This window comes from Oryx dammah, unplaced genomic scaffold (genome assembly GCF_014754425.2).
Source record: "Oryx dammah isolate SB20612 unplaced genomic scaffold, SCBI_Odam_1.1 HiC_scaffold_27, whole genome shotgun sequence".
Classification (NCBI taxonomy): domain Eukaryota; kingdom Metazoa; phylum Chordata; class Mammalia; order Artiodactyla; family Bovidae; genus Oryx; species Oryx dammah.
In genome coordinates, this window is record NW_024070211.1 from 26,641,243 (window position 1) to 26,653,029 (window position 11,787).

At 39.1% G+C, this 11,787-nt stretch overlaps 1 non-coding gene across 1 annotated transcript; it reads left to right on the plus strand.

The window, feature by feature from the left end:
- The first annotated feature begins 414 nt into the window (after window positions 1-414).
- TRNAS-GGA lies at window positions 415-486 on the plus strand. The gene has a single exon. It is a non-coding gene; the product is annotated as a tRNA-Ser (tRNA).
- Window positions 487-11,787: the final 11,301 nt, after the last annotated feature.

Sequence of the window (11,787 nt, forward strand, 5' to 3'; positions counted from 1 at the left end):
AAAGAGTTAGACACCTATGAACAAGCTAGGGGAGGTGGTGGAATCCCACTTGAGCTATTTCAAATTCTAAAAGATGATGCTGTGAAAGTACTGCACTCAGGATGTCAGCAAATTTGGAAAACTCAGCAGTGGCCACAGGACTGGAAAAGGTCAGTTTTCATTCCAATCCCAAAGAAAGGTAATGCCAAAGAATGCTCAAACTACCGGACAATTGCACTCATCTCACACGCTAGCAAAGTAAAGCTCAAAATTCTCCAAACCAGGCTTCAGCAGTACGTGAATCGTGAAACTTCAGATGTTCAACCTGATTTTATAAAAGGCAGAGGAAGCAGAGATCAAATTGGCAGCATCTGTTGGATCATTGAAAAAGTGAGAAAGTTCCAGAAAATTATCTACTTCTGCTTTATTGGGGCTTCCCTGGTGGCTCAGAGGTTAAAGCGTCTGCCTGGAATGCAGGAGACCTAGGTTCGATCCCTGGGTCGGGAAGATCCCCTGGAGAAGGAAATAGCAACCCACTCCAGTACTCTTGCCTGGAGAACCCCATGGAGGGAGGAGCCTGGTGGGCTACAGTCCATGGGGTCGCAAAGAGTTGGACACGACTGAGCTAATTCACTTCACTTCACTTCACTTCTGCTTTATTGACTATGCCAAAGCCTTTGACTGTGTGGATCATAACAAACTGTGGAAAATTCTTAAAGAGATGGGAATGTCAGACCACCTGACCTGCCTCATGAGAAACATATATGCAGGTCAAAAAGCAACAGTTAGAACTGGACATAGGACCACAGACTGGTTCCAAATAGGGAAAGGAGTACGTCAAGGCTGTATATTGTTATCCTGCTTATTTAACTTATATGCAGAGTACATCATGAGAAACGCTGGGCTAGAGGAAGCACAAGCTGGAATCAAGATTGCTGGGAGAAATATCAATAACCTCATATATTCAGATGACACCACCTTTATGGCAGAAAGTGAAGAAGAACTAAAAAGCCTCTTGATGAAAATGAAAGAAGAGAGTGAAAAAGTTGGCTTAAAGCTCAACATTCAGAAAACGAAGATCATGGCATCTGGTCCCATCACTTCATGGTAAATAGATGGGGAAACAGTGGAAACAGTGTCAGACTTTATTTTGGGGGGCTCCAAAATCACTGCAGATGGTGATTGCAGCCATGAAATTAAAAGACACTTATTCCTTGGAAGAAAAGTTATGACCAAACTAGACAGCATTTTAAAAAGCAGAGACATTACTTTGCCATCAAAGGTCTGTCTAGTGATAGTGAAGTCACTCAGTTGTGTCTGACTCTTTGCAACCCCATGGACTGTAGCCTACTACGCTCCTCCATCCATGGGATTTTCCGGGCAAGAGTACTGGAGTGGATTGCCATTTCCTTTTCCAGAGGATCTTCCTGACCCAGGGATCAAACCCAGGTCTCCCACACTGTAGGCAGATGCTTTACCATCTGAGCCACCAGGAAAGTCTAGTCAAGGCTATATTTTTTCCAGTAGTCAGGTATGCATATGAGAGTTGGACTGTGAAGAAAGCTGAGAGCCGAAGAATTGATGCTTTTGAACTGTGGTGTTGGAGATTCTTGAGAGTCCCTTGGACTGCAAGGAGATCCAATGAGTCCATCCTAAAGGAAATAAGTCCTGAATATTCATTGGAAGGACTAATGCTGAAGCTGAAACTCCAATACTTTGGCTACCTGATGCGAAGAACTGACTCATTGGAAAAGATCTTGATGCTGGGAAAGATAGAAGGCTGGAGGTAAAGGAGATGACAGAGGATGCAATGGTTGGATGGCATCACCAACTCAATGGACATAGGTTTGAGCAGGCTCTGGGAGTTGGTGATGGACAGAGAAGCCTGGCCTGCTTCAGGCCATGGGGTAGCAAAGAGTCAGACACAACTGAGCAACTGAACTGAACTGAACTAAGCTACTAATATGATTTCATGCTAAGTTCTCAGAGAGATGCCTAGATTAATAGGATTAATTTACTCATCTAGAACAGGTTATAGTGTAGAAAAAGAGGCAGAAACACACACCAACTCAACTTTAAAATGCTGTAATAGTGGGAAGGAAAGATGATCAGGAACCTTATGAAAGTAGGTTTTGTAGTTATTTTGGTTTAGGATCATTATGTTGATATTTGGCATGTATTAAAATGGTCTTGGGATTTTGGTTACTCCTTGTCAATGACTAAGGCCATATTTATCAGGAATCCTTAGAAGTTCTGTGTTTTTTCCATCACCATTCCAGTTTTTTCTTACAAAAGTTAAAACACATCTGACTAACTCAGTAACTTAATTAACCAGATGCATTATTTGGCTTCTGAAAACTGTGCTTACTTGTTCAAAATGTAGAGGTTGAGTGAGCACATTGGAGTACATCTACAGGATGGCTGGCTGGGATAAGTAATCATTATTCAGCTGTATTTTTCAAGTGCAGAGTTTAACCTTTATATTGTCTGAAGTGAATAAAAATGGATCTAATTTCAAAACTATACAAAACTCATTGGAATGTTGACTTAATCACCCTTCTGATACTTGGCCCCATCTTGCAAAGGTGAGGTTGACAAAACAAGAATTCTGAGGTGCCCTTGGGGTATAATAACAGTATTGGTTTTTAGAGGAGAGTAAAAGTTCAGGCAAGTAACACTTGAAACTTATCTGTGATGGTGTTTCTTTTATAACTCATTTTTAATTGAAAAGTTTTGAAGTTCATGAGCTAAGATGATAAATGAAAAGAAAGGGCTTGAATTGAAATGTCCTCATTTCATCCATTTATCCTCAATAAGCTCTTTCCTACTTTAGAAGAGTAACCTCTACCTATAATGCCAACTCAAAGCAACTATTTGTGAAGTCAATCTGCTGCTCCATGATTGACTTACAAGTATATTACCCTAAGAATAGCAGCAACTCAACCATGGTTATAATACACTGGAACCTTGATCCTTCAAATGTGTGGATGATCAGCAGCTTCAGCACCACATGGGAGCTTTCCAGAAATGCATCTTTCAGGTCCCAGCCCAGGCATCTTGAATCAGAATCTTCATTTTACCAAGATCCTCAGGTGGTTGGTATGTACATTAAACTTTGAGAAGCACTACAGTAGATTTTTGACTTAAAAGGAAGTAAAAAAAGAAAAAAAACACTTAAAAAATTACACATCCTGCAGAAATTTAGTGTTGGCATTGAGGAGAAACAGCACCATGAATGATTAAAGATACATAGAGCTTTTTGCATCTGTGTTGTTTTGCCTTGATATTTAAACATGGTGATTTGATCAACAATCACTTTCATAAGAAAAAGAAGCACCATTTCTCTTTCCTCCAGAGTTTTCTGTAGTTCTAAGTCACTGTTTTTGATGGGCCAGGGGCCTGCAGTTTGTCTCTGAGACAGAGACAAAGAAGAATAGCTTGCTGCTGACACAAAGAAGAGAGCACAGCTCAATAATTCAATTGCCACCTGCCAACTGATCCTCCTTTTAAACTCAATCCTGGAAATTCCACAGATCCTGACTCTGTCTCACCTGGCCCTTGGTGGACATTCAAAGGACTGGGATGAAAGTTGCTGATAAGGGGCAGACAGGATGGTGGCCCAGCAATTGTTGGCAGCTTCTTTCTGCTCACCATTAAGAGCTCTTCCAATCCATCAAGCGTTCCTTTTGAACTTGAACTCACAGACAAATCCCATGCCAGAGTAGTTAATATCTCCAGATCTTAGTACTCTACAATGCTTTGAGCAATAAGGTTAACTTGTGAGCTCATTCACTATTATTTGAGAGCAATTAAAGTTATACACAGATGTGAGTAAGAGAAGAAAGAACCTTCTTCACAGTCTTCTCTTACCAAACCCTCATAAGCTTCAGGGAAAGAAAATGAGATGTGAGGTCCACTTGAAGATACCCAGGGGAACTCAGCCAATGGACCAGATGTTAGGATAATATTTATTAAAAGCAGGGTCTAAATATATGAGTTCAGGTCTTTTATCTTCTATTGCACTCAGCTTACTAGTGAATATAGCCATGTGTCTTTGTGTGTGATCAGATAGGATGTTATTAACAAGCTTATGTTTTGACAATTGCCATGACCACTCATGGAGCCCAGAGTCCATGGGTACCCAGATAAACTGCTTCTCACGAGGACACTTCAATCTATCACAGTAAGGATATGGGAGGGTTACAAGCAATGAGATCCTCTGTGTATAAGTAGTATGTAAATAAGTCTCTTTATTGAAAGTGTTCAGTAAAGGTATGTGAAACTTTTGAAGCTGGAATTCCAAAGTTGTTCCCTATGAGACATGGGGCTAATATTTTATTTATCTGGACTTCATTCCATTGTTCTTAAAATGATGGATTTCATATTAGTATTCCACTGAACAATGTTCTCGGAAATTGTTTTAATACAAGGAAAAGATGGGAAGGTTTACCATATGCAAAACTTTCCATGTTCAACTCAGTGGGGAGTACATAGGATTCAACACAGGTAAATGGTCTCCTTTCCTTCAAAACATTCCAACATCTACTATGTGTCAGTATGGAAGGTGAGTATCAAAGGGAAGATGCAGCTTGTTGGATCTCCCCAGATCCTTGACCTGGGTTGCCTCTCACTGTGATGTATCTAGCCACATCTCCTGGACCAAGCTAGGGGATGGTCATGCGGATGATCTCCAAGATTTGTGCCTGGACTGACATTGCTTGATTCTGTGATCATGGAGGCAACTCATGTTGCTCCTTCATTTTGATCTTGATAGAACTGTCCTAAAGAGTTTCCACGGTTGGGAAGTCATTTACATTCTGAAGCACTGCACCCTTTACTTTGCATGCCTTCCTAATTTTATATTTAGGTAAAAATGACTAGCTCACAGTTATAAGCCAATCTCGAATGTAGAAAAGGCTTAAATATAAATTAACCTATTGAAAGTAAGCTGTTTTATTTTTAATTATGATTCACTCCAAAATAAAATTTGTATAAAATTTACACCAATAGTTTAAAATGAAACCATTTACTTGAAAATATATATATATATATATCTCCATCTATTTATCAGATAGTTTCAAATGTTTCTGGGGGTCTAGCTTCTGAGTTGGACACAACTGAAGTGACTTAGCAGCAGCAGCAGCTTCTAAGAGCTCAGAAAAGTGAAAGTGAAAGTCACTCAGTTGTGTCCAACTCTTTGCCGTCCCAAGGAGTGGAGCCTACCAGGCCCTTCTGTCCATGGAATTCTCCAGGCAACAATACCGGAGTGGGGATCTCCCCAACCCAGGGATTGAACCCAGCTCTCTGGCATTTCAGGCGGATTCTTTACCATCTGAGTCACGAGGGAAGCCCTCTAAGAGCTCAGACTTGAATCATTTTTCTCTAAATAAATAATATAGTTGTGACAGCCATATGGAAAACATTTTATTGGGAAGATATTAAAATTAGAAATTTGTATGCCTAAGGTGTTTGTATTAAAGCTTGGTAATTGAATGTTAATACACCTTGAAAAAATGCCAGTTCAGTATATAATGTGTCCTGCTTACATGATTCATTATAGTATAATATTTTAAATTTTGAAGAATTCTAGGATCAAAAGAATTTCAGGTGAAAAGACAGTGGATTAAAGTTCTAATGCCTTATGGCTTCTAAAAGCTGTGCTAGAATTAGAAAGAAATAATAGATTTCCAGTTTGGTTTTAACAGAAAATGATGTAAACATACATCATTTTCACTGTCAGTTTCAGAGGGCTCTCTCAAGCTGAAAATTATTGGCTTTTTTTTTCTCCTTTTCAAAACTATCAGTAAACTTTTTTATTTTTTAAAATGACTCATTCAGTTCACATCTACTTGAGGGGGAAATTGGTAAGTTATTTAACTTCAAAATAAGCTATATCCCAGCCTTCATTAGGGTGGTTCCTGGAATCAGTCTAATTTTGAGTCCTCGTTCCTGGCTAAAGCTTATTATTACTAGAAGAATATGTGCTGACAGGCAGAGACAAAAAGGTTATGGAGAAGGTCACTTTTAAACAGAAATATGATTTATATACTATAAAGTACTCCATTATTATTAGACAGGAATGGAAGTGCAGGAAAAGAATATGGGACTTGAAAAGCCTTTTATTTCTGAAAGTTCAGACAGATTTTAGGGGGAAATTGTACCATGAATTTCTGTTTCACCAAGAATGAGGCTGCCTGGTGGGCAGTGCAGACAAAATGAGAGACTGATCTACGAACCAAAGCAGTATTATGTTTTAGGTTAGACTAGCTAAAATACTTGATTTTGTCTTGGTAGGGAGAAATTGTATTTATGCACATAAACGTGAAAGTGAAAGCCACTCAGTCATATCCAACTCTTTGCGACCCCGTGGACTATACAGTCCATGGAATTCTCCAGGCCAGAATACTGGAGCGGGTAGCTGCTCCTTTCAACAGGGGATCTTTCCAACCCAGGGATTGAGCCCAGATTTCCTGCACTGCAGGTGGATTCTTTACCAGCAAATCTGCTGCTGAACATGGTGTTTTAGGCAGCTCAGAGCCACTACCTTTTCAGTGCTCAGAGTTTTGTATGTTTTTCTATTGTTTTATTTTTTCTATTTGGGGGTGCGGAGGACAGGAGGGAAGAAAAGGAGAGGGGAGAGAGAGGAAACCTTATTATATCTTTGAGTCAACGTTAGAATATGATAGATTTTCCAGAGTCAAAACCAGCTTTAGATATATATACTAAATGCTGAAAAACAAAAGAAGGCTAATAAATTTAAATGACATCACAAACCACAAAACAGGTCCTGTTCCTTTACTGAAGTTAAAGACATCTTATTGGCACAGGGAAGATGGTTTGCTTGCCTGGAGCAGAGTCCCAAGTTCTTCAGTTTATCCATCTGCAACCGGTTGACTATGTTTCACATTGGTGATGAATTATACTCCGTTTCCTCAGTCTAATCCTTTTCATTTATTTATGTTTTATGGAGGAAACATAAAAGCCTTCTTAGAAAAATCCAACTGTTTTTGATAAACCTTGTCATGTGCAAATAATGGAGCCTTGTCAGAGCCAAGCTTTCCTGGAAATTTATACCTTCTAATAATAATTAAAAGGGAAAAAAAAGAAAATCAGAAACAAATAAGAAGTATATTGAATTGGATTCAAAGCATGTTTGTGGCTTTGAATCAGTGGCAATAAAGCATTTTCTATCAAAAAATGTTTAAACATGGTAGTGGAACTAAAATCCAAGTTCAGTTTGAATTTGGGATTTTTCAAATAGTGAAACCATGACTTCAGCTTTGAAGCCTAAGGAAGAAAAAAAACATTTAGTTCTCAGTGAAGCACTAGATGAATAGTCTGGATCTAGAATAATGAGAAAGAACTGGGCAGTAGGATAAAGCTTGATGAAGGACCTTAAAATAGGCTGCTAAAAACAATCCTCAGCAAGAGCTTTTTATTTCTAAAGAAGTAAAATTTATAGAAACAAAGACAAGCATTTTAGCTACTGTCATGCATATGTGGGTTTTGAGCATCTACATATTTTTTCTAAGGTTTGAAAAATATATTAATATTTTTCTAATCAATAACAATGATTAGTAAAGTCTACAAATTGAATATTCTGGGGAAAAATGGCCAATTGTGTGATTTTTGTCTTTGACTTCTTTGTATATTTTTGCTAAATAAATTGAAACTCTTCAGTTAATTGAGTTCTATTTAATAGATTTCATTTACTTTGAAATTTGAAGGTAATATTTTACTCCTATCTTCCCCCTACCCTCAGATTCTGTAGAGCTTCTCTTTATGGTAGAAGTTCTCAACAATGAATATTTATTAGAATTTTCTAGGAGCCTCTAAAAACATTGAGGCTTGGCTTACCTCAAACCAGCTGAAGTCAAGACTTTGGGGATGTGGTCTTGGTCATCTCTGGTTTTAAAAGTTCTTCAGGTGATTCTAATGCACAGCGAGGTTGAGCTCCACTGCTCTGTGGGATTATATCAGAATCCTATTAGAGGGAAATATCATCGTGGGACAAAGAGCCTTATGCTCAGTTAAATGGCCAGAATTCTTCCCACTTTCTATCTCTGCAGGGTGAGGAAGCAGGGTAGGTATTGAGAATTCATAGAGTTATGAGTTCAAATCCAGGTTCTGCTATTTACTTAAAATGTGATCTTAATCTTGCCTATAAAAGAGACTGATTGGTAACATTTATACAGGGCTATGGGGAGATTAATAAGACAACTTAAGAATGCCAAGGATGCTGGAGAAGAAGCCAGCCTGCATCCATACTGTAAACGGATTTGTCAGGAGAGCACCTGATCCATGCAGTTGATGAAAGACGTCACCTGCTTTCTTAGTTTAAATGGCCTTTGGGTGCAAATACAGCAGTAAAAGCAGAAACTGCTCCGGGGCCAAAGGGAAATATTATCACTTAATTATTACAATAAATAAATAGATCACCTCTGAGACCTACACATTGTACATGATAAGAGGTTAGACGTTTCATGGCCACCTAGCCTTTCCATCGACTTGGAAGATGCTCCGGTGCAGAAATCAGGAACACAACAGAGGTAAACATCCTTAAGCACCTCCCCTCCCACCTGGATCTTCTCAAAGGATTCCTGAAGACAGATTCTGTATTCACAACTATCACTGGGACCCTTTAGCCTCCCTAGACGGCGGGTGTATTCTGTGTTGCGTTGCCCATGACAAACATCTTGCAGAGGGCTGCCATCTACAGCTATTCCACAAATGTCACTTCCCCTCCATTCGCACCACGTCATTTCCTCTTTCATTATCTCAGTTTGGTGTTTGGTGTTTCTAGCACTCAAAATCTTCTTGGCATTCTTTTTACTACTCGACCTAGTACACTTTCCACGTGGTTGATTGCTCAGTGCAGTTTCATTGATTGTATTCATTCTCTAAGACTGTCATACAAAATATCGCAGACTTAGTGGCATAAATAACAGAAATTGACTTTCTCACAGTTCTGGGGGCCAGATGTCGGAGACCAAGGTAGTGGCAGGATTCGCTCCTTCTGAGGGCTGTGAGGGAAAGCTCTGTCCCAGACCTCTCTGCTTGGCTTATGGACACTGTCTCCTTCCCGTGTGCCTTCACACTATTGTCCCTCTATGCGAGTCTGCATCCTGACTTCCTCTTATTTTTCTAAGGACACCACTGAGATTGGAGTAGGGCCCACCCTAGCAAAAACATTTTGGTGTAGTCCCTTCGGTAAAAAGTCAGTCTCCAAGTATAGCAACATGCTGTGCAATGGGGGTTAGGACATTCAACACATGAATTTTGAGTGGGATGGCAGGGAGAACACCCGTAATCCAGCCCACGTCAGCTACATCATGGCTGGAGGGAATACATGTTTGATGTAGAGAGAATTTATTCATGCATGCTAAGTTGCTTTAGTTGTGTCTGACTGTTTGCTACCCTATGGACTGTAGCCTGCCAGGCTCCTCTGTCCATGGGGTTCTCCAGGCAAGAATACTGGAGTAGGTTGCCATGCCCTCCTCCAGGGTATTTTCCCAACGAACGGATCGAACCTGTGTCTCTTCAGCCTCCTGAATTGGCAAGCAGGTTCTTTACCACTAGCGCCACCTGGGAGCCCCTTGAGAATGTATACATGTGTTCAGAACTTCTGGAAGTATCTCTATGAGATAAGCATATTCAGTCACCCTGAATTTTACATGGATTTCTTATAATGTAATTCTTATTTATTTTTTTTTCCTGGAATGATAAAGACAAGATTAAAAGACCAAACAAAATTGTGGATTGTTTTCCTCTTTGCTCAAATACTTTCCAATTAGGTCCTTCAGCAGCTATACACATTTTAAGACAAAGATAATGCTTTTGATATTTTTAATTTTAGACATCTCCTTCCTAATCTCTTTTGGTGCAAGTGAGTTCATATTTTTGTTTTTGTTGGTGGTGGTGTTCAGTTGCTCAGTCATGTCTGACTCTTGGTGATCCCATGGACTACAGACACAGGTTCGATCCTGGGTCCCATAGACTACAGTGTGCCAGGTTTCCCTGGCCTTCACCATCTCCCGGAGTCTGCTCAAACTCATATCCATTGAGTCAGTGATGCCATCTAACCATCTCATCATCTCATCCTCTTCTCCTCCTGTCTTTAATCTTTCCCAGCATCAGGGTCTTTTCCAGTGTAAAGACTTGGCTTGAAAAAAAAAAAAAAGAAATTGACTCCCAATGTGAGCTCTGTAGGTCCCTGCCTTGGGTGGAGGGTAAGACTGTGGGTGACAGGCATTCAGAGGTGGCTAAACTAGGATGACATTAAGTCTGCATTCATTTGGGGAATATCACACAAACCAGCAGGACACTGATTACAAGCCAGATCAAGAGTGAAAATGCTAGACAATTCCTTTAATTCCCAAAGTGCCTGAGGAAATCAGTGGATTATTCTGCTTCGTGGTAAAGGCATGCAATCTAGTCATTGATGCTTCCACCAGCTGTGGCTAGGGAGGCCAAATAAATGAAAATAATTATGCCATGAAAAATACCTTTTCTCTAGAATCAGAACTACCACTGAAGACTGGCTTCAGGGAATAGGCCCTGGTTTAATAGTGAATTTTTATGTGTGAATCATTGGGACTAATAAGGACATTGTAAATAGGAAATATTTTTAGGTTTCAAAGATTAAAAACATAGCAGAATTATGAAACTTCTCAAAGGTTTCCCTAATAGTATGGACTGTATAAAATTTTTATGATGTGCATGTATGTCATTTTTGTGTATAAGCACAGTTAGCATGACCTAAAGAGTTTCTCTGTACCAAATAAATAAATAAACAGTCTATTATCCATGTAGCTCATTGCCTTACCTTCTAGCTTTTATTTTATTTTCTAATTTTTCTCATGTAATTATTATTGACCTGTGAAATTTATAACAATGACACCTATATTGGAATTTTTAGTAATAAAGTAATATTAAATATTGGTGCTATCAAAACTAAATTTTACTAGTGATCCATCAAAATGATCTTCTAAAATGTTAGCCATAATCATTTCAAACTAATTTTAAATCTTCATTATAGCTTTCATTTTAGCCCTATGCCTCACTCTGGATATGGAGAAACAGCAACTGATTAGTGCCATTCCAAAAGTTATAACAAGTGAAGAACATGTTTTAAAATAATGATGACAGTGTCTTGGATATAAATCATTCTGAAGTTTCTGAGTTTAAGTCAGATTTAGCAAGGATTGTTGGAGGAAGGAGAGGGTGACAAAGTAGCCACTGTTCCTAAAATTTATTTGAAAGGACAAATATTTAAATTAAGGTAAGGTAAGGTGAAGTCGCTCAGTCGCGTCCGACTCTTTGCGACCCCGTGGACTGTAACCTACTAGGCTTCTCAATCCATGGGATTCTCCAGGCAAGAATACTGGAGTGGATTGCTATTTCCTTAATGCATATATATGGAATTTAGAAAGATGGTAACGATAACCCTCTATGCAAGACAGCAAAAGAGACAGATGTATAGAACAGTCTTTTGGACTCTGTGGGAGAGGGAGAGGGTAGGATGATTTGGGAGAATGGCATTGAAACATGTATAATATCATATATGAAAAGAATCGCCAGTCCAGGTTTGATGCATGATACTGGATGCTTGGGGCTGGTGCACTGAGATGACCCAGAGGGATGGTACGAGGAGGGAGGAGGGAGGGGGGTTTGGGATGGGGAACACGTGTATACCTGTGGCAGATTTATGTTGATGTATGGCAAACCAATACAATATTGTAAAGTAATTAACCTCCAATTAAAATAAATTTATATTAAAAATAAAATAAATAAATTTATATTAAAAAT